The sequence below is a fragment of the Castor canadensis genome, chromosome 11 (genome assembly GCF_047511655.1).
Source record: "Castor canadensis chromosome 11, mCasCan1.hap1v2, whole genome shotgun sequence".
Classification (NCBI taxonomy): domain Eukaryota; kingdom Metazoa; phylum Chordata; class Mammalia; order Rodentia; family Castoridae; genus Castor; species Castor canadensis.
Window position 1 is genome coordinate 121,685,010 of NC_133396.1, and position 27,649 is coordinate 121,712,658.

Here is a 27,649-nt window from a genome sequence, read left to right on the forward strand (position 1 = left end):
GAAAGCACAGCTGACTCTGGCTAGGGGTGTCACTGGCGACCTGGGGGACAGGCAATCATAATGGTTTAACTGCTGGAAAGGGAATAGCCCAGTGCTCAGCTCCAGGATGCCTGCCATCATCCAAAGGGAACCCAGCCTTAGATGTTACTCCTTTGCCCCTAGAATTTCGCCTTTAGGGAAGATGGAGGCAGCTGAAGTGCTTTGCTGGCTGGCCTTGCAGCCTGCACACTGTCTAGCAATTGCTCATGCCTGCAGAAACCTTCTTGCACATCGAGATTTCTGCAAACGTGCCAGGAAAACATGGGAGGGAGGCAGGGCATCTGGCTGATGAGCTTGCTTCCAGCCAAGAGGGAGGTTTTGGTTGAAAATGGATTGTCTTATGTTCTGTTGATGTTTCTCTGGCATTCATTTGCTGACTGTGTAAAAGAGCCTTGTGGCCCAAAAGTAGGTATTCATAGAATGAACTGGCCAGTAAAAAGTACTACAACATACAGGATGGAGCTTTCCTTTTTAGTACGGCATCCGACACAGTCCACAACAACTGGAAAAGAACCAACTTGCGGAGCACACAGGTTCTGGAATCAAATTGTCTGGGTTTAGATCACAACCCGCTGGCTGATCATGGGTTGTGGTCTTTCTCATCTGCAATGTAGGAATACTATAGGTCAGGGCAATTGACATTAGGGGTTTTGTAAAGTAAGTAGAACTTACCGGATGCATAGTAACTGCCCAGTAACTTACCCATGGTTGTCATTTTATTACAGACACTTAGGGCCATTGTCTCTTCTAGGTATATAGACTATACCTAGTATAAAAAGAGTAGTTGTAGCTGGGCACCGGTGGCTCATGCCTATAATCTTAACTACTCAGGATACAGAGATCAGGAGGATCGTGGTTTGAAGCTAGCCCCAGGCAAATGGTTCCTGAGACCCTATCTTGAAAAAAACCCATCACAGAAAAAGGTTGGTGGAGCAACTCAAGCAGTAAAAGCACCTGCCTACCAAGTGTGAGAACCTGAGTTCAAACCCTAGTGTTGCACCAAAAAAAAAAAAAAAAAAAGTAGTTGTTCCAATCAGATTGTCTCTAGGAAGTCTGCACTGGAACCAGTGAGAGAGTAAGACATTAAACCAAGTCAGAAGTTGAAAAGACATCCCGAGGTCAAAGCCGGGTTCTGAGGTTCATTATGAACGGACAACAACTATGACTAAGAGTCCGTGTCCAGAGTACACACTGAGATGGCAGAAAACAACATGGGAGAGTAAGTGGGAGGTTTCTGATGAGAACCAGGAAGGAGCCATCATGGACCTGATTCCTTTCCTGATGGCCTTCCAAAGGAACTTGAGTCTTGATCCTGGTGATCAAGAAGGCCGGACTGTAAGGTAGGAAGGGACCATGGAGGGCTGTAGCAGTCTAAGGAGGCTTCACTAGGTATGGGGAGCAACTGTGCAGAAGGCCAGGAAGACATGAGCCAGGAGGAGGGGCTTGAGAAAGGACTAGAAGAGAATAGTCACACCATGGAAAAGTCTAACAAGTATCTGTGCAAACAAGAGTGCCCTGCTTTGGTGGGAGGCAAGGACTAGATCTCTGAAACATGGAACTATTCAGGGAAGTACACGGTTGCTTGAGTCAGTATGCTTTCAGTTACAGGGAAAGAAAACCCAATCCAACCTGTGTAACTAACAGGAATAGACTGACTCACATTTGGGAAAAGTCAGTAGGTGTGACAGGCTTTGGTTAAGGGCAATCCAGAGTTCAAAGCCACACCAAGGACTTTGCATTCATCTCTTTTCCCTCTTCTTCTGGAGGCTTTATCTTGACTCCACCTCCCTGGCTCTAAACTAATTGACCAGATGACCAGTTTGCCAAAAATGTTAAGTAATATATTCTTTTTTTAAAAAGTCAATGCATGTGCTTGTATTTTAAATTGGCTTTTTGCTAATTGGCTTTCTGAAAGTTGTTTTAAGGCAAATTGCTCTGCTAACAGCAATTCTTGGTTAGCAGCAGCCTGTTGGACTATAAACCTCTCAAGTCACGTCCAAGAGGAGAAAGGGCCTCTATGGCCCAGCCTGATTAGCAGGGGGCCCAAGTTCACCCTGGTAGGTCAGCCAGACTCACATGCCATCGCTGGGGCCAATGACTGCGGCCTGGAGAATGTGCTGGCGGGCTTGGGCCAAGCTCCATGAGCCAGTCAGTCTCTTGAGCCAGGGTGATGAGGATGCATTGGTGGACTCAAGCCATTGCAGACCTACTCCTGAGGCTGGGGGAAGGTGAAATCACACCCAGAGCACATGGCTGGGAACTTCTGTGCGGTAAGGTCACAGCTGTAATTAGTAGTGCTAATTACAGCTGGGGACAGTCTTCAATAGACAAAGAGTTTGGACTTTGTTCTTCAGGCAGCCAGGTGACACTGGAGGTTCTCAGATTTGAAAAGTAAGATTTTTCCAGGTGGTGTTTTAAGAAGATTAATCTGACCACAGAATGGATGGAAGTAGGAGGCAGGCTGGCAAACCAGATGGGATTATCAGATAACCAAGGAGGGAGGCAATGGATACTGAAACTGGGGAGTTAGAGCAAGGAAGGAAAGAGAAATGACTATGAAATATTTTGAAAGAAGTAATGGGAGTTGGCGTCTTGTTAGATATCAGAGAAATGTGTGGATGGTGACAGAGGGAGGAGTGAAAAATGATCCCAAGTTTTCTGACTTCTGCCCATAGCCTAACCTCCTTTTTCTAGAGCTGTCCCCTTTCTCACTGGGAAGGGCACTTGTCCTGTTTTCACAGGGTCTCTGTGTTTTTGGCAGCCTAGTATTTCTCCCATGTCTGGCAATGGACCCTTCCCTTCTTCTTGGAAATGCCCAACTCCTCCCCTGCCCCTTGTCCCTTCATGATGATTGTGGAGGCCACTGTGTTAAAACATAACCCCTATCCAGGGACATCTTATCCAAGATGACCAATCAGAACTCTTTCTCAGCTTGAGGCTAACACTTAGAAAGAGACAACTACCTCTCTAGGAGGCAGCTGATAACTTGCCAAGACCTTGTTGTTTCCACGTGGACTGATGGGCAGAGGCAGACAGTCTGTGACATGGAGAATGAATGAAGCAGACACAGATATGGTTTCTGAGAAAGAGCCTGGGAACTCCTGGGTGCCTGAAGGCTGTCAGATTTCTAGATACACTTCCTGTTTCTGGGTTCTGCAAGATACCCCCTGGATTTTTTTTTTTAAAGCCGTTTGCTTGAGCTACTCTGCCAGTTCCCTGGCTACATAGATATACTTTAAGCAACAATTTGTGAAGTTGGAAAATCAGGAGAATCCACTGATTCTAAAGAGAAGCTACATCAAAGTCAGATGTGGTGGTGCATATCTATAATCCCAGCACTAGGGAGACTGAGGCAGGAAGACCACAAATTCCAGGCCAGGCCAATCTGGACTAAATAGGGAGTTCCAGGATAGCCTGGGATAAATAGAAGACTCTGTCACAAGTAAAAGTTGTGTGTGGAGAGAGAGAGAGAGAGAGAGAGAGAGAGAGAGAGAGAGAGAGAGAGAGAGAGAGAGAGAGAGAAGCTACGTTATTTTGGAGTTTGTCTACATTACCAGTGAGTTTGCTGGCAGTATTCAGGCTGGACCATCACTTGGAGATGTCTTAGGGAGTTGTGAGCAGAGACCCTTAGGTTAAGAAAGAAACCATGGCCTATAATCCTATCTACCCAGGAGGCAGACATCAGGAGGATCGTGGTTTAAAGCCAGTTTGGGCAGATAGTTCTCAAGACCCTATCTTGAAAAAACCCATCACAGAAAAGGGCTGGTAGAGTGGCTCAAGCTGTAGGCCCTGAGTTCAAACCCCAGTATTGCTAAATAAAAAAGGAAGCCATGGGAGCCCTGTCCTTTCTGGGGGTCCTGCCTCCCTAGCTTGTGTCCCTATTGGTGTCTCATTCCAGGTTGTAATTATGTTTTGATCATATTCACTTGTAACTCTAGGGGGGAAGCATCTATTTTTGTCCTGATCATCAATGAAACCTCAGGGCTTGGTGCACAGCAAATACCGAAGAAATGTTTGGTGGGGCTGGGGGTGGAGCTCAGTGGTAGACAGCATGCCTAGTTTGTGCAAGGCCCTGGGTTTCATCCAGAGCAGAGGAAAGAAGGAGGAGAGAGAGAGAGAAAAATTTGATGAATGAATGTGATTCTTCAATTTTTTTATGGGGGGGGTGCAGGGATTAACTCAGGGCCTACACCTTGAGCAGCTCCACCAGCCCTTTTTTGTAATGGGTTTTTTTGAGATAGGGTCTTTTGAATTATTTCTCTGGACTGGCTTAAACCATGATCTTCTTGATCTCTGCCTCCCGAGTAGCTAGGATCACAGGCATGAGACACTGGTGCTTGGCCTTTTATCTCCTTCTTAAGCACCTAAGACATGTTTGAAAATTACCTGACTGTAAAGATTTCTAACAGAATAATGACTTTAAATAATAAGCAATGCTTGGAAATCTCTGAGAGTCTCAACAATGGGGCCTAGAGGTATTTTTAAATCATGTTCAAGTAACTTAGGCTTGATATCAGTTATCCTTACATAGATAAAGACAAGAGGAGGGCAAATTGGTGAACTGGTTCAACATGGTCTTTGCTCCAATCCCTACCTCACTGTTAAATGCATTAGCAAACACAGATTGAATGCTTCCTCAGAGCCATCATTGTGTTGGGCTGTAAGACTTGATTCTGATTTCAGTCCTTATTCTGCTGGGGTTTCCAGCACCTCCTTGTCCTGTTTTGGCTTTCCTCAATTCAACAAATATTTATTGAGCTCACAGTAGGGTGGAAGAAATGGTAAATGAGTGAATCTAAGATACTGCTTCAAGTTAAGATTCAGAACGATGGCTGTGAGATACTATAAGATTTGAATCATGAGAGTTTACATTAGGGTCGTTTTATCTACAGAGGCAAGAAACATCTAAATAATGGATTTCTACTCCAAAGACTGAAGCAAATACGTTTTTCTGATTAGCTCTAAGAGAATTCAATTAACTTCATTACCAGGACATTCCGGTCTGCTTTAGTCTCTAGTAGAAACTCTAGTCAGAGTTTCTACACAGGAAGGGCTTATGGGCTGGCAATCTGTTAGGAAGGATGGCTGGAGTTTTGTCCTGATGTCGTTTACACAGCAAGCATGCTATTTCAGCTCAGATTGTATGGTTATTTGGGATTTGGGATGATCAGAGGTGGCTACTGGAAATTAGGGGGAAATTAGGAGGACATTCAATCTTTGTCCCCTCTTGGAGATACCATTGGTTCTAGTTTACTGAAGTGTAATTGCACTTTATTTATCAGAGTTTTAGATAGACATCTCAGGCTTCAAAATCCACTAAGATTTCAAAAAAAAATTTCAAAGGGAGGAAGTAGCAGTGATCATCTCTGATAACTTGTTTACTAACTTATTTTCCCATTTCCCCATCCTGTTATCTGAGAGACATGCATGAGAACCTGACTCTCAGGGCTAAGACCCCTGAAGGCTATGAAGCAGAGTGGTCAGATCTCTTCTCTTTTCTTCTCTCCTCTCCTCTACATTCTTCTTCTCTTTTTATTTTATTTTTTATTATTGTGCTGGGGGTACGTTATGGCATTTACAAAAGGTCTTATAATATATCAAATATATCATGCACCGTGAGCTGTAGTCCTGATAAAACCTGGATCTATCCCTGGTTTCACTTCATAGTCCTCATTCTTTTTTTGTTGTTGTACTGGGGTTTGAACTAAGGTCCTTACCTTGCTAGGCAGGCATTCTATCAGTTGAGCCATGCCCCCAGCCCTTTTCTTTGGTGGTAGTACTGGGGTTTGAACTCAGGGCCTTGTACTTGCTACCAGGTGCTCTACCATGTGAGCCACTCTGCCAGGCCCCCACACCATTCACAAGCCTTTTTGGCTTTGGTTATTTTTCAAATTTAGGATTGTGCTTTTTGCTCAACCAGGTTGGACCATTATCCTCCTATTTGAGTTTCTCAGGTAGCTGAGGTGACAGGCGCACGCCACCATGCCCAGCTTATTGATTGAGATGGGGTCTTGCTAACGTTTTGCCCGGGCTGGCCTTGAATCACAATCCTCCTGATCTCTTGCCTCCCAAATAGCTGGGATTACAGATGTAAGCCACCATTCGTGGAAAGAGCCTTCATTCTTAATCTTCAAACTGTAGTTTCTAGTTCATTCATGCCAAGGACTGACTTATTGCCCGTCAAATCCTACTGTGAATAGATGACCTGTTCATAGTAGGTGCCTGATAAATGTCAAATGAAGTCCATATAACTGAATAAATGTCACATTTGAAACCCATGTTGGGGGAGGGGCGGGGGGAGGGGGCCCAAGTAATGTATACACATGGGAGTAAATGTAAAAACGGTAAAATAAAAAATAATAAACTGAGTAATAAACAGGAAAACCATGGTGTGGATGGATTAAAGGGTTAAAGCCAGGGGACTGTTCCATGAGGGTGAAACAGTGGAAGGGCAGTGTAGTTTTCCTTGGTATCCCTCTGCCTCTAGTAAGTTCTGGCTGGTGCCACACTGAGAAAGACACACTGTAACAGTGACTTCTTTGCAGGCACTTCCATAAGAAACACTTCATTTCACTTAGCTTATCCAATTAACATAAGGAGACAAACAAATTAAAAGGAAGTCCCTGGGGTAGCTGAGCCTAAGTGGATAAACAAGATAATTGGAATCTCCTACCCAGCCAGATGAGAGCTCAGGGCTCGGGGCAGGCTTTGAACAAGTCGTTCTTCTAGTTTTGCAAGAGTTTGTTAGTTTCAGTTCAGAAGAGCTAGGAGGAAATGGGTTTAAAGTGCGACAAGAAAGTTGTTGGTTAGACACCCAGATGGTGAGAATCGATGTGTGTTTGAAGTTGCTGATGAAGGAAGTTGGCGAGTGTAGTTTACTAATCTGCCAAAAATGGAAACTTGACTCCAAACAAGGACCCTGGGGAGTCAGTTCTCCAGGACTCTTCTTCCAACCTGGAAATTCCAGAATCAGCCTGAGATTCATTTTCTCCATGATGTGCACTGAACTATTCAGCAGTGAATTGCCCTTTGGAGCCATTAGGGCTGCCCGGTGCCCGTGGTCACCTATGCTTTTCTGGTGACCTGATTCTGGGGCCATCTGCCTACTGGTTTCATGTAGGTGTGTTCACCTGATGAAGAGGAAGTTGCTCCACCTGGGCCCTCTCTCTTTTTTTTTTTTTAACATTTTATCAAGGATTAAGTTTAGTACAACAGGATAAAGTAGGGAGAAATGGGGGAGGGAGCATTTCCTGCTCCCACACAGGAAATTTGTGTAAAAACTTCTCCACCTGGGTCTCAATGCCTTTTGCACAAGACAAATGGTAATATATAAATCAAAGCTGAAGACACCTGCTCTTATCTGTACCAGTGGGACAAAGAGCAAAGTCACAAATCGTTTATCAGATGTTGGGGCTACTTGTGGTTTTGGTTTAGGTGTTTATTGTCTTAGTGAGTGGTATCATGACTAAAAAGTAGTAGCTTTGTACAAGAAATCAATCAATAAAAATCCAACTACAGTCAATATCTACTGGGATAAAAAGTAGAAGGAGGAAAAAGGAAGAACAAGAGGAGTAATAAAGTAATGAGGTAGTGTTTCCTTTCTGTATGTTAATACACACTGTGAATGTTCAGATACATATTAAAAGTGGTTATTAAAAGTGTACCGCACAATTCCACTCCTAGGTATTTATCCAAGTGAAATGACTGTGTTCACACAAAACCCAAAAGACTACAGAAACATTATCCATAATAACCTAAGTGGGAAATAGCTGGTATATCCCTTAATTGGGAATTGAATAAACTGTGGTACATCCGTGCCATGGAATACTACTCAGCAATAAAAAAGAAGAGTCTTGGTACATGCAACAGCTCGAATAGAGCATAAGGGTATTATGCTGCATGGAAGAAGCCCAGAAAATTCCATTTATATAACACTCTGGAAAAAGGCAAAACAACAGAGATGGAAAACAGATGAGTGGTTGGCAGGGATTAAAGGAGAGGAGAGGATTTGGCCGCAGGAGGGAATGGGGGTGGGGAGGACTGATAGGAATGATCTTTATCTGGATTGTAGATTATAGATTATACAACTCTGCATTTGGCAAAACCCTGCATTACCCATGTTCAATGACTGACTTTTACTGTATGTAACTACAAACAAAATAAAAGAAACCACTATTACACTAGTACAGGTATAAACACGTCAATGGAACAGCATGGAGAGTAGAAATAGAACAGTTCATTTTGCTAAAGAGAGCTCTTCAATTCCATGGGGAAAAGATGCGTTATTTAATAAGCAGTGATGGGGAAACTGACTCATCATAAATTCCAGTAATCAACAATTTTAAATGGGAACAAACTGCCAGGTGTGGTGGTTTACACCTGTAATCTCAGCAATTCAGGAGGCAGGGATGGAGGATTGCAGTTTAAGGCCAGCCTGGGCAAAAAACTATCAACAAACAAGTCAATCATAGTGAGGCACACCTGTCATCCCAGATTTGGTTCAAAGCCAACCTTCCTGCAAAGTCAGCAAGATTCTATCTGAAAAACAAACTAAGAGCAAAAGGACTGGGCAAGTGGTAGGGAACTTGTCTGGCAAGCATGAGGTCCTGAGTTCAATCCCCAGTTTTGAAAAAAACCCCACAAAGGAACAAAAAATGAGAATATCAAGGGAAAAAATATGTATTTTTAAAGGATGAGTTTTTAAAAGGATGATATTAAAGTCAGCAACCATAAAGAAAAAAAATGATTTTTTTTTAAACAAACAAGAATAATTTAACAAGTTGGTAGACAAACTGAGAAAAATATCACCAACACTTATACTCATGGAAGATGTCGGTAGTGAACTCTGGGAATAGCCCAGAGCTCTTCCTGGGTATTGGGTGCCAACCTCCCGGCTGTCAGGAGTGTTGGTGACTGACAGCTCACAGCTGAGCTCCTCACTGTAACTGTCTACAGCTAAAGAGAGCTGCTTTACCTAGCTCACGGTAGGATAGGCCTCATCCAGCAATTGTTGATGAAGGGGCAGGGGTGTGAAAGCCTGGCTCTTTGCTGAGGACAGAACCGTGAAGAACCAACCCAGCTGCAGAGCTCTCTGTGGTCAGCTAAGTGAGACTTTCTTGTGGCTCAACTCTTCCTCCTGTCCAATCCTGTTTTTTCTCCTCCATTAGGTATTGGTACTAAGGACCCCTTCAATAAACACACCTGTCAGGGGTGGGGGAGGGGGTGAGGGAGAAAGTGGCCCAAACAATGTATACACATGTGAGTAAATGTAAAAAACAGTAAAATAAAAATAAGTAAACCCACATGTATGGGAATCTGTTTAGAGTCTGTTTGGGCCACCTCCTCCTCCACCTAAGACAATATTCTTAATATGTAAAAAAAAATCTCATAAATCAAAAAGAAAATAGAAAAGTGGGCAAAAGATAAATGGTCCATTTTGATACGTACCATAATTAAATTTACTTGTAAAGATCTCTGCAAATTAACTTCTAGGAATTTATCACAGACAAATAATCTCACAGGCATGTAAAAATATATATTCAAAACTTTCCACTGGAACTTTGCTTATAAGAGTTCCAGTGGAGGGCTGGCAGAGTGGCTCAAGTGGCAAGAGTGCCTGCCTAGCAAGTGTGAGGTCTTGAGTTCAAATCCCAGAGCTGCAAAAAAATTGGAAAAAAATCTTAGTGTCCATCAGTTGATTAAATAATTATACTATAGAGTGATTAAATCATGATTTAGATGTTTACAAATATAAAACAATGCTTAACATTCAGATATATTATTTAAAATACATTCTACAAAATAGATTGCACAACAAATAGCACAGGTATAAAACAGGAAAGCAGGGATGGAGAGTGGCTCAGGCAGAAGAGTGCCTGCCTAGCCAGTATGAGGTCCTGAGTTCAAACCCCAGTGCTGCCACACACACACACACACACACACACACACACACACACACACAGAGTCTGGAAAGTTAGAAAACAAGATTTTAGTAATTAATGCTGGAGGAGTTAGGAGAGTTGGTTATTTAGTATTACTTATACAACCAGAGGAAAAATAATACTTATTTTTGAGAGAATGGTTTTAGATGACTTCACTGTACAATTCGAATGTGGTGATTGAAATTAAGGCACACTTTCCTTTTCCTACTGTTTCCTCCATTAGAGCAAAATTATTACCTTCAAAATAAACCTTCATAGGAGTGTCTGAACAAAATCTAAATTTATAGCTGCCTTATATTAATCCATGAAATTCATTTACTACCCATATTGGCCAGCTGCTGTTTCCATGGTGGTTTCACCTGAGCGGTGTCTTGTGTCCTTCCCCAGGTAAATGCCCCTCTCTCCACTAAGGCCATGAGATACTTGTCAGCCTGACTCAACCTTTGAAGGGAGCACATAACTCAGCCACAGCCCATGAGAGCAGGAAGTGCAGATCTGTCTCTCAAGGTGATCCAGGCAGAGTTGACCTCTGGATTTTGTTGTGACTACTGGGAAAGCAGTGGTCCCTTCCGACTGCAGTTGCTAAGCTGGTGGAAGAGAGCCTGGGGAGATGCTGCTGAGGAAGTCAACGCAGAGCAAAGCAGGGCAAAGATAGAGACCTTCCTGAAGACAGTGTGGCGCTTTGGGGGCTGGCTGTGCCCAAAGTCAGGTGGATTCCTAGACTTTTTTTTTTTGTGGGATTGGGGTTAGAACTCGGGGCCTCATGCTTGCTAGGCAGAGGCTCTACCACTTGAGCCACTCTGCCAGCCCCCCCTGAACTTTTCAATTACATGAGCCAATAGCCTTTGCTTTTGCTTAAGCCTGTTGCAGTGAGGCCTCCTTTGCCTCTCAAAGCATGCAGTATTGTACACATCCCAGTATAACTCCACGATAACTGAAGTCTTGCTTTCATTCATTCATTCATTCATTCCACACCTAAGAGTTTATGCCAGCAACAATGCTCAGTCCCAGGAATGGAGGGAGAAAGTCATAATGTTTTTGCATAATAGGAGGGGTGTACCTGGTAGGAAGTCAGTCCTAGAAAATGGCCCCTAGGGGTGCCAGTCTCTTCCAAGGAGCAAGCTGAGTAGCAGGGAAGGAGAAGGCAGGCCATCACTTCCTTTCTCTTTGGATTACTCCCTCCTACTGGGCAGTGAGACTTCTCTCTTCTTTCAGGCTATCTCTGGCACTCTCTCCATTGTCTGTCAAGTCAAAAAGGCTTCAGCAACCACCACTTGGGAGGTCTGGAGCAGAGTCTGGAAGAGCTGTGCTCCTGGGGGTGACACAAATGTCCTGCTTCCCTGGTTCCATTTCTTGTGCCACCTTCTTGTTGCCTGGACTTTCTTCTCCACTGACCATAATGAGATCCAGGAGTTGGGGGTGGACTTAGGGACAAAGAGTAAGTAACCTTAGCCTTGTGCCTAAGGTTTTCTGCATGAGCTCCTGCCAACGGCGATGGGCTCCACATTACAGGTTGGGGCGATGTCTGAGAATCACTGTGGCTGCCAGTCATTGTCCCTTCCTACCCCCAACTGAGGTTTGAATTTAGGGCCTTATGCTTGCTAGGCAAGTGCTCTATCACTTTAGTTATGCCCCCCACTCCCCAAGTCCTTTTTGCTTTAATTATTTTTCAAGGAAGATCTTGTGTTTTTGCCTAGTGTGGACCTTGGACCATAATCCTCCTACCTCTGCCTCCTGTGTAGCTGGGATTAGAAGTGTGCACCACCATGCCTGACCCCTAACTATTGTTCTTTGAGCATGGTTTTCCCTTGAGGTCCCCATGGAGAGAGGACAGAATTTGGGCCTTTCTATGCTCCCTGGCCAAATGCTGCCTTAACTTCACAACCATCATCAACTCCTAGAAGAGTACGAGACCTTCTAGATAAATTGCCCAGATTGAGAAAAGAGTTGTGGGTGTAACCTTTCTTAACATGCCTCGCTCAGCCAAATGGTCTCTCAGAAGTTCCTCTTGAGAATTTTTAAGGTTGCAGATCATCTTACCAGAATGGGAAAAATAAGCATCTTCAGCAGATTCCACCAGAATAAAGCTAACTCATGAGATCATGTCTGGTGATTATAGAATTATCTTAATTATTTATTAACGTATTCAAGACTTGAGAACGCTGGCATTAGCATCTTCCAGTATAAACTTTCAAAACCAAGTCCAAACACTTCCTGGTGAAACCACACGGATAAGCAATGAGGCCTAGACTACACCTGAGAAAGAGTTGGGGTAGGTGATGGGTTTTAGACTTTATGAAGCAGTCTACTGGAGAATCAAGATGGAAGAGGAGAGAATTGAGCCACCTCTTGCTCTGGTGGTTCCTTTTTTGGTGTATTCAGCAGACACTCCTGGACAGATTTGGTAACTTCACTTGTCCAGTCCCCATCTCTGGAGGCTGATTCAGTAGGTTGGGACTAGGGCTCTAGCATGGTAGTTAAGGCTAATCCCTGATTGCAGATGGGCCTAGAACAACGAAGCATTGTCTAAGGTGAAACTGAGTATTTGTCAAAGAGCCAAGAATAGGACCTGGGTTTCCTGACTCTGATCCAGTGTTCTTTCTACTATATGAGTAGAAAGGCAATGAAGTTGCTATTCTTACCCCAACTATCTAGTTTTTCTCAATGGCTCAAATGCCTACCTTGAAGAATGGGGCATGGCTGCAGTCTGTGCTTGGAGACTTACACTACTACCAAGTAAACCTGCCATTGGGTAAAAACCTGCCATTGAGTAATAGCAGTTGACATGTCTATCCTTCATTTTCAAAGACAATACCACCTGGCCTGGGTATTCCTGTAGTAGGCAAGATACAGAAATATGTGACTCACATCTCCTGGTTTCCTCTATATGCTCTCTTACCATCCTGTGGTTTGTGGTTGTGTTTGCCCGTTTACAAAACCTGACTCTCAAAGTCATGGTCAGCCCAAAGCCTTTGTTGAAAAACAGCTCACCATTTATACCATCCCTTCCCATGGGGATATCTCAGCTGCTGTCCTTTCCAAGTAGCTTCTCCCAAAGCCATCAAGTTTGACAGTCTGGCTGGTGGAGTGACTCAGGTGATAGAGTGCCAGCCTAGCAAGCACGAGGCCCTAAGTCCAAACCCCAGTACTGCCAAAAAAAAAAAAAAAAAAAAGTTTGACAGTCTCATTGAATGCAGGAGACACATCCCATAGCATGAGTCAAAAATTAAGTATTTGTTGGCAGATAGCACATACCCAATGTTGTGTTTACTTTTAATCAAGCTGAAGTTAGAAGGTATTTCAGGATGGGGGCAGGGAGGAGGGGATGTAAGCTGCCTTAGAACTTCCACTTGGTAAAAGTAGTAATAGGACACCCAAAAGAACATGAGAACACATTGCTCCTGCAGAAAAACATCCTTTGGATACCCTGGAACACTTCTGCCCAAGCAGGCTTATCTTTATTAGCTAAGCTGCATACCATTATCAAGCATCTCAAAAGTGTCACCTATTTTGCAGCCATCTGGCTACCATGAGTCTTACTACTTCCTGGAAACTTGGACTTGTCACCCATCACAGTCACCTTGTTTTACAGTGGAGGAAATCGAGGGACTGAGTGATTAAAGACGGCCAAGGCCAAGGTTGCTCATGTGGCGTTCAGAGCACCACCAGCGCAGATGGGAAACTTGCTGGGTTTCTAGAATCAAAGGACACTACAACTAGAAGGATTTCAAGAGGTCATTTGGTTCAGTTGCTTCCCTGAAGGTGAACGATAAAACCGTCTGAGACTAATGATTGTCTGGGAGCAAAGGCCTGGGAATACCTCCAACTTCTTTCTTCTAATTTTCACTTCCCTACACTTTTTCCTTAAGTCTAAACAAACTGTCTCTTGCTGGTTACTCTTTCTGCCCTCCCAACCAGGTGTAATAGAGAGACAATACTTCTCTACTGTGCCTTTCCCTTGTTCTAGTAAGAGGTTGCTCCAGAGAAGTTTTTTACTACCCACCTGGAGAGGCTCTGGGCGACTGTAGGGAAGAAAGCAGACTCTTTTGTGTTTTTGGCTCTTTTATGCTTTGCCTAAATGTCAGACAATAACATTTCCTTGATCCGCACTCTCCAAGGATTATTTTCCCTGTAGAAGAAAAGACTTAGAGACAGAAGGATACTGAAGAACAATATTCAGAACTAGAGTGGGCTGCGGGATGAAGGGCTTCAGGGAAAGCTTGTGAAAGGGAATTTTCTGATTCTGATGGCTGTTATTTAAATGGAGTCTGAACCAGATGGAGGCCGTGTTGTCTCCTTTCCAGAAGGACTTAGAGATGGGAGCAGGTCTCACCATGGGGATGGTTTCATGGTGCTTCCAAATGGGAGAAGAAAGATAGGCAAACTTGTCTTGAATTCTTTCCAGCTTTACAACAAATGGCCCTTCCCCTCATCTCAAAAGGTGCCAGTTCTCAGCATTTCCAAAGAGCAGCATGTGTGAGGAAACTAATAAGCAAGCCGCAGCTAAATGAGATTGCCTTTGAATTTGGCTCTCACCCTGTATTAAACCAGCATGGACAAGCCTCAAATGAGATGGTTCTTACATGGTCCCTGCAGCAAAATTTTGAAAACTAACAACTGACATTTTCTTCTCGATACTCACCCACCTCCTTCAATTAGACATGGTGGGAGGAGATGCAGGGTTCTGAGGTTATTCCCACGTACAGGGGGTTATTTTGTTAAGTCTCCTTTGGGGTAAACTATCCGTAAGCATTTGCATTGGTTGCCCTTGAACTTGAATTGCTACTTACTATGAAACAGTTTAATTGGGAGAAGAATTTCTCTTAAGCCAGTTCTCCCTAAAGGTAAAATAAGATATTTCAATAGAAGAATTCTCAGGAAAAAAACTCTGACAATTCTGTAGCTTGTTCTTTACATCAGTAGTTTTTGGGACACTTTTGACCAATCTACCAACAATCTACTTCTTCCAATCTACCAACAAGCATGTTCATTAGTAAGGAAACATTACTAAGCCCAGCTGTACACCAGGCAGAGTGGAGTTTAGACCAAAGTGTGAAGTTGAATCTCTGCCCTTAAGAGTGTCCAGGCTAGTAAAGCTGTGTGTGGTGGTGCACAGCTGTAATCCCAGCTACTCAGTAGGCTGAGGTAAGAGGATTTCACAGGTGACAACCAGAGGTTAATGCAAGGAAATAGTCATTCAGCTTCTAAGTGACAAAGAAGACCTTAGATACAATAGAATCCTGAAATTCTATTCTGGTTAAAGTAGTAATCAGGCAGAGGGTAGATAGGTTGAACTGGCTTACAAAAAAGGGAGGATTTTGAAGAGAAAGAATAAAAAGCAAACAAAAAGAAACTAAAGAAAAATGAAAATTACAAAAAACTTAAACTAGCATGGCCAGGTGTGATGGCTAATCCCAGCTACTGGGGAGGCAGAGATCAGGAGGATCTCAGCTTGAGGCCAGCCCAGACAAAATGTTTTTAAGACCCATCCCAGTAAAACTGGACGTGGTGGCATGAGCCTGTCATCAAATAAAAAGATAGAAGCCCAGGTGGGCCTGGGAATTAACTGAGACCCTAGCTCAAAAACAGCCAGTACTGTTTAAAAGCGCTCACCCAATGGCTCAAGTGGTGGAGTGCTTGCCTAGCAAGTGCAAGGCTCTAAATTCAACCTCTAGTACCCTCATCCCAATGAAGAATTGAATTAGCACTTTAAAAACTTTTGATTATAAATCATTTGTATCACATAAAAAGGTCTAGGAGCCCCATGTACTCACCACTCAGCTTCATGGAACCTTTATAAACTCGAGACCAGCCTGACTCCATCTCCATGTATACTATACACTCACCTGCTTATCCCCACTCTCTGGATTATTTTAAAGCACATCTCAGACATCATACCATTTCATCTGTACATATTTCAGTATTTTACTAGCATTTTGATGTGAGTAAGATCAAATTATACAGGTCAGAGCGTGTTTCCAAAAAAACAGCACCAAACTGAAAATCTTGGCACAATAAAAATATCCCTGGAGCCTCCACCAATGGCATATTTATTCCCGGTTCTATTTTGTTCTTCAGCACCCTAACAGATCAGAAGAGTCTGTGGTGCTTTTTGGGAGAAGGTTGAAATGCAATGTATCTGTCCAGAAATGCATGTTTTTGCTATAAGGCTTGGACCTTAATGGAAAGTTGGAAGCATATGACAAACACTTGTCCCTGTATGTCTGCTGCTGCAGCTTAAGGATATTTCTTCAGGCTATTTTCAACATAGATCAGAGTGGTATTTCAGGAACACATGCTTTCCTTAAATCAGAGTTCACCAAAAGTGGCCAGTGGAATCTGAAGATGGCGGGACAGTCTGGAGCAAGTGCAGCTGGGGAAAAGAGAATGGGACAAGCGTGGGAGGCAGAGGGCACAGGGGCTCTGGAGGCTTCGAAGGGATGTGAAACTGAGTGGGAGGCAAAAAATGAAAGTGGAGCATGTTAATCTTGGAATGAGGATGAGTCACCCAGAAAATGAGATGCTTTCCCACTGAGGCTCTGAATAATACCCCTTGACTGGGAAAAGAAACCAAATGAATGTTGCCCTGGATCTCAATGGAGAGAGGGGATGGCGTACACGTGGAAATAGAAGGCTGGCTATCCCTCCTAGCATTTTCACTCTTTCCTGGTGACTGGGAATAAGCCATTTAACCTCCTGGGATCTCACACTCCTGGCCTCAAAAAGGAGAGCAGAAAGGCTAGGTTATCTCGGGGTCCCTTGAGACACACAGCACTGAACAATTCGGTTAATTGAACCACATTGTAAAAGGGCAGGGAGATGAATTTGGGGTGACTTTTGGATGGTGGCTGGTAGTGGTAAGAAGTAAAAACAGCAATTGAGGCAGCCCAGGCTACACATAAGATGTAATGTGGGGAAATACAATAATGGCACCAGCTCACATTTATGAAGTACTTACGTGTCAGTTACTGCACTCAGCAGTTCATATGCTTAGTCGTTATGACAGCTCAATGAGGTAGTTTCTACTATTCTACACAGGCACAGAGGGTGAACAAACTCTTCAAAAAATATTGCTAGTACACAGGAAAGCCAGAGTTGAACAGATCTAAATTCCAAACCCTTACCACTGTGCCACATGCTCTCCGGTAATGCTGGGGTGACAGAAGAATAAATACAAACACCTTGTATTTTACCATTCAATTGAAATTGAGAAACCTTCATTAAATAGCTATCTGACATCAGAGCTAGCTCAAATGGGTTCCCACTGGCCAAGCCTACACAAATTCAGCAGCAAAATTAAGTCATGAATTATAAGCCACTGGAGAAATGGGAACTTGGGAAACCTTACTGATAAATGATAAATAAATAAGGAGAAGGTCTTGTGTTTACAGTGGAATACTGAAAGCTGACTGGGGCCAGAAAAATCTTCGTTTGACAATCATTACAGTAAAGATGGAACCAGATGGGAACCACACTGCATGCTAAATTGGGGGTGGGGGGGTGATGAGCAAGATATTTTTCATGGAGTTAAAAGTGTCTCCCTCAAGACTATGTATTAGTTCAAGGGGAAATATTAATTATGCAGTAGAAAGATTGGGGTGATAAAAATGTACATTACAGGAAGGGGCAGAGGGACATTGTGTCCCTCCAGTAGATACCCTTAGAAAGCCATGATATAGATTCTGCAAGGATTCTAGCCAAGAGTGTAGAACAAAACATCAGCGTGTTCTAGGTTTTTTTTTTTTTTTTTTTTTAAGGTGAGGGAAACTATTCTCTGAAAATATCAACACCATAAAACTCAAAGGAAGGCTGTGGACGTGTTCCAGATTAAAGTAGGTGAAAGGGACAAGGCAGCTAAATGCTTCCTGACTTAGACTTAGAGCTGCCCCAGAGTGGGGAGGTAGATAATGCTATAAAAGAAATTATTAAACCAACAGACAACTTTGCAAGATGGTCAGTGCCAATGTAATTTTATAAAGCTGGTAAAGGTCTGTGGCTCCTCTTTCTCTGACATGTGCCCAAAGATATTCAGAGGTATAGGATCATGACATACGAAACTCATCCTATGGTTTAAAGGAGAGAAAGACACCGTGCAAATGCAAAAGTAAGTGGGGAGAAAGCTAAAATTGAGAATATCATAAAATGGGTTTAGCACATCTAACCTACCAGTTTTGCAACACTGTGCACTGTAGAGTACTGGCAGTTTACATTTTTGACTGCATGGCTTCCTGGCAGATGAGAATATTACTGCAAATTGTTAGTCTTTTTTTTTTTTTTCTTTTTCTCTCTCCTTTTTTTTAAATTGTGCTGGGTGGGGATACTCTGTGGTATTTACAAAAGTTCTTACAATACAAATTGCTAGTCTTGGAAAAATCAAAATTCAATGTTATAGTACAGTTTCTACTGAATGCATATAGCATTTGCACCATCATACAGTCAAAAAGTAACAAGTTCAACCATTGTAAGTCAGGACCATCTGTATGTCTGAATACGACATCGCATTAGCGAGCGGTGGGCAGACACTGAGTTCTTGAACAGGAGTTGAGAAGAATCACTGTCTCTGACCATGAGGCACTTGTTAACCATAGAAGCAGCTTAGCTGGCTTCTTGCCGTTTTGCAGTTTACTGACCAACACGAATATTCCCTGGGTCAAAACAAAAATAGGCTCACAAGTGAACAAGTAACAACAACTTCTCCATGAGAAATACTGGGAAAACCAACATCTTCTCTCTGCATGTGTGAGGGGATGTCCGGGCATGGGCCTACAACCTGCCTACTTCACACAAGTCTACCCAGCAGAAGGATCAGCCTGTTCAACTCACCTTTCATTTGCAGCATATATCTGAAATATACATTGGACTGGCAGGATGAGAAGTCAGAGAGGTCAGCTGAACAAGGATCAAAGTGTCACTACTGGCAAGGACATAATGCAGGCTGGGGCTTGGGGAGGCTATGGAATGAGTAACCAATTTTGACAATAGGATGATAATTGTTACAATAAACCTGAGTCACTACCATGCACTAAGGCCCTGGGGACACAGAAAGATCAAAGAGGTAGTCCCTGTCCTCAAAAAGCTCTGGGGAGGAGAAGAGAAGCACACAAAAGCGATGCATTAGAGGGTGGCAAATGAAAGTGCCAATCATGAGTGTTCTCATCACTATATGCTCCAGTTTATGGAACAGGGTGATCAGGAAAAGCTATTGTACAGATGTAGCATCAAGACAGGTGATAGCTGGGTGCTGGTGGCTCCCTGTATCCTACTACTCAGGAAGCAGAGATCAGGAGAACTGTGGTTTGAAGCCAGCCCAGGCAAATAATTCACGAAACCCTATCTCGAAAAAACCCTTCACAAAAAAGGACTGGGGGAGTGACTTAGCCCCTGAGTTCAAGCCCTAGTACTTGAAAAAAAGAAAAAAACCGAGAGAGAGAGAGTGAGTGAGTTTGGTAGGGGTAGGTTTTGTATGAATCTGTTCATTCACTCATTTGATTAATCATTTTTTTTAATTGCAAGGCACTATGCTAGACACTTAAAGAGAATAATGAGATTTAAAATGCTGAGGGGGAAAAAGAAAAAATATATTTGGGATTTGTTAAAAACAGCTAAAACTTAGAGGGTCCTGAGTTAGTCACTTGTGATTGCTGTAACAAATTACCACAAACTTGGTGAAATTTATGGGCTCACAGTCTGAAGGCCCCAAAGTCTAAAGTCAAGGTGTAGGCAGGCTCGTGCTCCCCCCACAGGCATAGGGGAGAATAGTTTCCTTGCCTCTTCCAACTTGTGGTGGTTGTTGGCATTCCTTGGCTTGTGGCTGCATCACTCCAATCCCTGCCCCCATCTTCACAAGGTATTCTCTTCTGTCTGTCTAATGTGTGTAAGGGCACTTGTCATTGGATTTAGGTACATTAGGTAATCCAGGACGAGCTCTTCAACACAAATCCTTAATTATATCTACAAAACAACCTTTTTCCAAATAAGGTAACATTTGTGGTTTCCAGAAGTTAGGACATGTACATAACTTTTTTGGGGGGACTTGGAGGAGAGGGCACCATTCAACTTGTTACAAGCTCTCTTCATGTGCCAGACATTGGGTTCTAAGCATTTCATATATATTAACTCATCTAATTGGCAGCAACCTGCCAGGTGCTGGTGTTTCATGCCTGTAATCCTAGCTACTCAGGAGGCAGAGATCAGGAGGGTCCCAGTTCCAAGCTAGCCCTGGGCAAAGAGTTTGCCAGACACTATCTTGGTAAAAAAAAAAAACCCAAAACACCACAAAAAAAGTCTGCTGGAGTGGCTCAAGTGATAGAGCACCTGCCTAGCAAGTGTAAGGGCTCTGAGTTCAAAACCCCAGTGCTGAGTTCAACAACCCAATAAAGTAAGTTATTATTTTGGTCCCCACTGAGAAAATGAAGGCACAGTGTAAGTAGTTAACTTGGAACCATCACTTAGGATCGTTCCACTTGAGTGAACGATGTGAAAGACATTTGGATAGACTAGTTAAGGTCACATTTTATTCAGGTATAAAACGTTGTGTTTTATGTTGTGGGTAATAGGTAGCTGCTGGGGACTTTGAGCAAGAGCAGCATGTGAATATGGGACTACTAATCAGAAACACGTGATTAGGTTGGGGGGATGGGAGACTTATGAGGAAATGTTCACATAATTGTTATGAATGATGATGTAGACCTGGTCCACAGAAATAGAAATTCTTAACACTCATCCATCTTTTCATCCTATTATGTGCAACCAGACCCTTTTCCATTAGATCTAGCTCTGTCCATCTTCTAGATGCACACCAGAAGACTTATGGCTGTACCACTCCATCTCTTATCTCCAATTAAGAGATAAGCCAACCCCTTTGCTACAATGTAGCACACATTGATTTTTCTATTAAAGAATTACACCTAAGATTTGGAGGCAACTGTATGCATAGTGCCTAGAAACACAACTCCTCTGGTTTTGACTGTGGTCACTTCAAAGGCAATGGCACTTTGGGGACTGAGAAATGTCTCTTTTGAGGTTAAGAGATGGTCAACTTTGACCTTATGATGGAGTAAATCTTGAAGCCAACCATAATTCATGACTAAATTCAATATCAAGGCTCATGGGAATGGTCTACAGAAACAGCTACCAGGAAGTTAGATCTTTGCTTTTATCTTCCGGCATTAGTAGACAGGCAGAGCGAAATGGCTCTTTCCCCTTCTTCCTACTCTTCTTGGTGACTACCATTGTTGATCCTCCTGATGTAACAGAAATACTAGACACCTCTTATTCATGTTAGTCTTTTAGTTTCTTTGTGAGGATTTTATCAGTCATGCCTGAAAATACATCCTATTGGATAATGGAAGGTTTGTGGTTAAGAGACCCAGTGGTATTTCAAGTCTAGCCCAACCTATCAGTCAGGCTTTAGTGCTATTAAAGCTACTCAAAAGAACAGTTTTTTATTTGTTTTTGTTTTGTTGTTTTTGAGATAAGGTCTCACTATGTAGCACAGGCTGCTTTTCTTTTCTTTTTTTTTTAAGCAGCACTAGGGTTTTGAACTCAGGGTCTCATGTTGCTAGTTAGGCTCTCTTACTACTTGAGCCACTCCACCATTTTTTGTGACTTTTTTTTCTGAGATAGTGTCTGGCCAATTCTTTGCCTGGGAGCTGGCATGGAACCTCCTGATCTTTGCCTCCTGAGTAGCTAGGATTACAGGTGCCCTTGAACTTTTGATCCTCTTGTCTCAGCCTCCTGAATACTGGGATTACAGGTCTGCACTACCACACCCCCAGCACAAAAATGTTTTTAAAAGCTAAAAAGTAACTATTTTTCTCTGACACAATATAAGCAAAAGCTAAAACCATTATTTGTATCTGGAATCTGATTTATTTTAAAGAGTGCTTTCTTATGAGGATAAAACATTTGATTTTATTTAAAAACATAATATAAAAGTAATATCTGTTCATCTTAAAATAAAAATTAATGAATTTTTTAAGTTTGAAGGTATATCCTGCTTCTTCCAGGATTAAAAAATATAAGTTTATGAGTGAAGTTACAGAGGAGCACATCTGTAATCCCAGCTACTTGGGAGGCTGAGACAGGTGGATGGATGGCTTGAGCCCAGGAGTTCTAGACCAGCCTGGCAACACAGCAAGATCCTGTCTCAAATTTTAAGAAAAAGTATAACTTTATATTTCTTGTGTACAGCAAATGTGGCCTTGGGACTATGGACACCCATCTTACCCAAAAGCTTGTGAAAATGCACAATCACAGATCCCACTACAGACCAACTGAATCAAAATGTGCATTTTAATAAGTCCCCCCAGGTGATCCATGTGCCATCAAAGCATGAGAAGCACTGGGCCAAACTGAGAAGATAGTGTTTTCACCAAGTCCTTCAGAAGATATCCAGGTTGTTAAAGAAAATGAAAGGAAGAAATGGATAAAAGGAGTAGGAAGAACAATGAACTAATTCACCCTACAGAAGCATGTGTGAATAGGACCCAATTTGGGAACACATCACTAGAGACTCACACTTCAGAGTGACCTGTTAACATGGTGTCACTCACAAGTAGGCCACCTCCCCTTAGTGCTCATAGTAATTACAGATTAATAAAAGACTCATAGAACCAGCAACTTCTAGAACTGAGATGAGCTATAGAATTTGTAGTAGTTAGTACATATGAGGTCTTGAGCTCTGGACTGGGTTTGTTCCCAACAAATGTGGGCATGAAGTTAGAAATAAACATGTCCTTATGTCCTTAGGATCTCATACTCCCAAGCTGAGGGGGAATTGGAACAAATTTCTTGACTCATGAAATCTCAATCTGTTATCTGTAGAATCTACCTTGCAAGTTTCATAGTGTCATCATGCAGCTCAAAGAGGAATGACTCTGAAAATTGCACAAGAATCTGGAATATTATCATGGCAGATTCTAGGATGGGTCCTGGCTTTGTCCAATTAATTGCATATGTGTGAGACAGTATTAGAACAGAAGGGTGGTGCTTGCTTGAAGAGAAAGGTGAGTTAACTAACGAGAGCAGGTCATGGTGTTTCCTACAATGTCCAGAGGAACCATGTGTCCAGTAAAGATCTGTGAATGGATGCATAAATTATGCAGGTGAGAAAGGCAATTTACCAGCATCCATTCATTCAAGAAATATTTACTGTGCATTCCCATGTGCCAGGCTGATTAGGGCTACATGGTGAGCAAAAGAACACTCTATCCTTTCTCTCATAGAACTTAGTCTATTCAAATTCACTAGCTCTAATCAAATATTCCATTTAGTGTAAAATTGCATCTTTGCTAAGCACCACCAAAGAGCAGGGCCATGAGCTGAGACAACTTGTACTACAGTGACTTGACCTGGCCAGAGGGGTCAGGGGAGACTTCCTGAGGAAGTGACCCTTGTGCTGAGAGCTAATGGCTGAGCAAGAATTCATGAGGGGAAAAAGGGTGGGAAGAGCCTCTAGGAGAGGAAACAGGCAAGCCGGATTCACAATTTTGGGGAAGGCTAGTCCCCTTAGGTGGAGATGTCATGAGGCTGGGGCAATCAGCCCAGGCCCCGCCATAGCCAGCCCTGAGCACCCAGGGGTGGTACTTCTGTGAGCATTGCAAGGCCCCCAGAGGATCACTGCTGAGATGGTGGCAGTAGAGGATATGTATTTTGCAATGATCAAACATGGGTTTTGAAAGATCACTGTAGCAGCTACATGGAGCACGACTGAGAAGCAGGAAGGCAGAGGGCGACAGGCAGGGCTTTTTTTTTTTTACAGCTGGAAAGAGAGACTGGAAATACCCTCCTCCACAGAACGTCTGACTCCTGAGGTCTGATTATGTCCTCCCACGCAACCATGCCCACAGAGAGGAAGGACGGGAGAGAGAGAGAGGGAGCCTCTGTGCAAGTAGCTCACACCTCCAGCTACAGAAAGGGAGCCAATTGGGGAGCCACTGGCTAGCAAGTGAGTCCTGCTCCTGTCCATGAGAATGAGTTTCCCAAAGGTGAAATGGGAAAAATACAGTTTCTGAATTTGCTATGTTAGAACTCAGGCCTTAATTCATGTTGACTCCAAGAAGAGGTAGCCTAAAGGTCCCACCCAAGGGTGTCAACTAGGTCACTCCATCTCCTTTCCTCTTCACTCCAAGTAAGAAGGTACACCTTACAACTGTTCATTGAAAAATTCATTGAAAAATTATGAAAAGAGAGGTTTCATAACTTGTCCAAAAAGTACACAATAACTTTTAAGAGGCCAGGTGTGATGGTTCACAACTGTAATCCCAGCTACTAGAGAGGTAGAGATCAGGAGGACCTCAGTTCGAGGCCATCTCAGGCAAAAAGTTAGGTATACCTCCCAGCTCAACAAAAAAGCTGGGTACAGTGTCAAGCACTTGCCATCCGAGTTATGCAGGAGGCATAGGTAGGAGTATCACAGTCCAAGCCAGCCCAGCCAAAAAACCCCATGAAACTCAATCTGAAAAATAACTAAAGCAAAAAGGGCTAGGGTGTGGCTCAAGTGGTAGAGTGCATGCAAAGTGTAAGGCCCTAAGTTTAAACCCCAGTACTGCAACTTTTACGGGTCAGCTCTACGAGCTTTCTATCATCCTTTCAAAATGCAATACTGATCAGTGTAATTTTGTAGACAAGTCATGCACAATCATAAAAATATGCTTTTCAATTAAATTTTATTCTTTTTGAAACTTCTGTACTTCCTGCTTTAATCATGATCTCCTACTCCAAGAAAAGAAGGGCTAAAGAAAGAATAGGCACTCAATCCAAACTTAAGACTGGCTTGCCAGAGCCTTTAACAATTTCTGCTATTAACACAGCACCCATAAAATTCACAAATGCTTTCATGGAGCCTTTCTGTAGATGTATCAGTGCCTTATTTCATTTCTAGGTATGACTGCAGAATTAGATCTGACTTTCAGTATCCAAAAAAAAAAAAAAAAAAAAAGAGTTCCCTTTGCCACCAGCCTTCACCTGCCATTCTTTAGCTTAAGAAACAAACGTAAAAAGCTGAACCCTGTCCTGGGCTGTGACTACGCTCTAGTCTGCACTCTGCCACTATTTCCCCTTCACTTCCACATGGGCTTCCTGTTCTGAGCATTTCTTTCATATGGCTTCCCTTATGCCTCTGAGACCTTTTGTACTGTTTCTGGACTTTATTACTGCATTGTTACTTGTTTATTCTTTGTTCTATTGCTTGTTCCTCTGAGAGCAGCTAAAAAAAAAAATTCAAACCTTGGCCCTTATGTTGTTGCTAGTGATTTCAGTTCATATTTGTAATAATTATACATCTGTTCCAAAAGACAAAAAAAAAAAAATCAAATGAAATTTGACTTCCCCATGAGTTTTGCCTTATATTAGACACGAGTTAGCCTCAACTGAAGTCAAATGCAATCTGGTTTTCATGTGGTTTTGCTGTTCTGCCTTTGCAAGTAAGACATAGCTTTATACACTGGTTTTTTGATCACCAAAATTCAGAGGTGTGTTTGGGCTTGGTGGTTTTTACAAGCATCCTACAAGATTCTTCCCAGCTATCACTGAGAACAAGAAGTTCAGAGGGCTGAGACTGTGTGTCAAGCACTTGACTCGAATTCAACTTGGCAGTCTCTTTCCAAAAAGAGCATGCTTTTCTCATCTTTAAAGTATGCTGGGTTTAGTCAGTTTGGATACTTAAGCAAATTATTAGGAGACTTCTCAAAAATGAGGTAGAGAAAGCCAAGCCATTTTACTCAACCAGGGGCCAAAATCTCTAGAGGTGTTGTGAGTACTGAGATGGCTTCCCTTCATTTTAATCCACTCCTGGCTGTGCTAAAATTGCTAGGACAACCAGTTGAAAAGGGAAAAACTTGAGTCAAGCTACCAGAGTATTTTGCCTAGGCAACATTAGGAAGAAGGAAAGTTCGTTTAACTGAAAGGTTTGCTACTATGTAAATGGTGTGTAACTGTCACTGGAGCCATGATTATGGTATGTATTGCCTTTTCCCACTCCACCCCCACCCCTTCTGCAGGTTACGAAGGAATAAAGCACTTTGTCTGAGAAGGGCTCAAAGGTGTGCACAAAACCAGGTTCTCTTAAGTGGCTATTGAGTTGAACTGAAGAGCCTCCTTTTTTATGGGTCTAAACAGCTCCCAGTTTTTGCTACCCCGTTTGTTGAACATGCTTGCCTTTCTCATTTCCTTATTGATTCTTCTTTGGGTATCACATTCTCACATTCAGAGAGATCTATTTTTTTTTTTTTTTTAAATGAAAGGCTACAGCACCCTCCAATAGGAGGCAAAATCTCCAACTGCCTCCTGCCATTCCCATGAAAACATCTTAAACCATAACTGGCCTCTCAATTTCTAAAAAGAGGCTTGGCTTAAAGGAGGTTTGAAGCTACGTTACATGTGATCAGGGGAAAATGCCCCTATATTAGAGGGTAGGTTTTTTGTTTGTTTGTTTGTTTTTCTTCCCCTCTTGGTACTAGGGATTGAACCCGGGCTTTCCAGTTGATCATACCTGCAGTCATTTGTTTATTTTTGAGACAGGGTGTTTTGCTAATTGCCTGGGATGGCGTTGAACTAGTGATCTTCCTGCTTCCACCTCCCAAGGTGTACCCCAGCAAGCCTGACTAGAAAGGTAGGATTATGGAAATATTAAAGCCCATTAATCCAGTCTTAGCACTGCCACCATCCAGATTCACTTCAGCATCTGAAAAGGGCCTTAATATTTTCTCCTTAAAAGTTGCTCCTTTGTCCCTATTTGGAAATTCTTTACCTGCTTAAGCAGTATTTTCCTTGAGAGGTTAGAAAGGTAATTATTTTCATTTAATTCTCTCTTCTAAAGAAACATTGTAACCATATTTCTCTCTTCTTCCCAACAGCCAATTAACCATCAAAATCTGTCAATTCTTCCTTTATAATGTCTTGGAAACTCCTCCATTCTTTCTATTCAGTAGAACAGAAACAGGAGATGAGGATCCAGTTCTCCGGTCTGGATGGGAACATGAGCAACACAGCATATATAAGTGGAAAAAAAAATTACAGGAATAAAAAATATTTAAAACACTACAAAAGTGCACAATTGCACAGATGCCTTATCTACACATTTTAAGGCAATGGCCGGCACCCCACTTGTAGCAACCTAAAGTAACTGAGGTTCCTTCATCAGCTGTGTTAACGGTTTTGGAGTCCAGTTCAGGCCACTCTGATGACTCCAGCCCCCACCCATCTTAGGTCCAGAAGTCTTCACCTCTAGATATATATGAATATATGTCCACAGTACATATATTTACATTCAATCTAAACCAGTAGCACAATTTATCAAGAGCACTTCATCCAGCCTGGTGCCCATGGTTCACATCTGTAGTCCTAGCTACTCAGGAGGCAGAGATCAGGGGGATCACAGTTCAAAGCCAGCCCCAGGGTAGTTCTTGAGATCCGATCCTGAAAAAAAACCCTATCACACAGAAAGGGTTGGCTGAGTGGTTCAAGTATTAAGAGCACCTTCCTTGAACACGCGAGGCCCTGAGTTCAAACCCCAGTGCTACCCAGTAGTCTACAAGTTTTGTATTTTGCTTCCAACTTTTGTATTCTTACTGCCCCTCCCCCTCCTCTAGCAGCCCAGATGGAGTCACAGTGTCTGTAGTCTCTAATCAAAGTGTGAAATCATAGAGCCTTGGAATTTTAGGGTTAGA

The 27,649-nt window shown here is 42.7% G+C and overlaps 1 long non-coding RNA gene across 1 annotated transcript; it reads left to right on the forward strand.

The window, feature by feature from the left end:
- Nucleotides 1-1,161: 1,161 nt before the first annotated feature.
- Nucleotides 1,162-27,293, forward strand: LOC141413946 (uncharacterized). Its single transcript, XR_012439000.1, has 3 exons — nt 1,162-2,309; nt 26,502-26,592; nt 26,837-27,293. It is a non-coding gene; the product is annotated as an uncharacterized lncRNA (long non-coding RNA).
- The last annotated feature ends 356 nt before the right edge of the window (nt 27,294-27,649 follow it).